This window comes from Pteropus alecto, unplaced genomic scaffold (genome assembly GCF_000325575.1).
Source record: "Pteropus alecto unplaced genomic scaffold, ASM32557v1 scaffold248, whole genome shotgun sequence".
Taxonomy (NCBI): Eukaryota; Metazoa; Chordata; class Mammalia; order Chiroptera; family Pteropodidae; genus Pteropus; species Pteropus alecto.
In genome coordinates this window covers 513,888-514,448 of record NW_006441067.1, presented here as the reverse complement: position 1 = coordinate 514,448, position 561 = coordinate 513,888, and positions in this window count along the sequence as shown.

The following is a 561-nucleotide window of genomic DNA, read 5'->3' as shown; positions in this document are numbered from 1 at the left end:
TAGTCTGTATATGAGAATTCTCTTAGAGCATCATTGAGGTTATCTAGCATTAAGAAAAGATGAATTGAGAGTCACAATGAATTTATTTAGAAGTAGATAATAAGGATGTTTTCTATTAGAAATGAACTTTTTGGGAAGAGAAATTAGAGATTACTTTGTACTGGTCAAGAAAACTGGCCCCCTAAAGATTTATTCCTACTATTAATGAAACTTTGACCCCCCAAAAAGAAAAGATGTTGAACCAATTTTAATTAAGCTCTTTCTTCTAAGAGATAGATTACCACTCCTGAAATGACAGCCTTTGTAGAGACGAGCCAGTGGGGAGTTGGCCACTGGATGGGGACATTGGTGTTTAGGAGTGGGAGACCAGCAGGGAAAAGGTTGATCCTGGTCACCAGCTGGAGATGCTGAGATTGGTGTACTATATCCATCCAGTTCAAGTGATGGCCCAAGACACAACTCTATTCCTCTGGCTTGATCCAAAAAGAGTCCTAGTGAGTATGGGTGAGTCACGTTCCAGGAGGAGCTCTAGCTCATTATCCATCACCAGATACACAACTC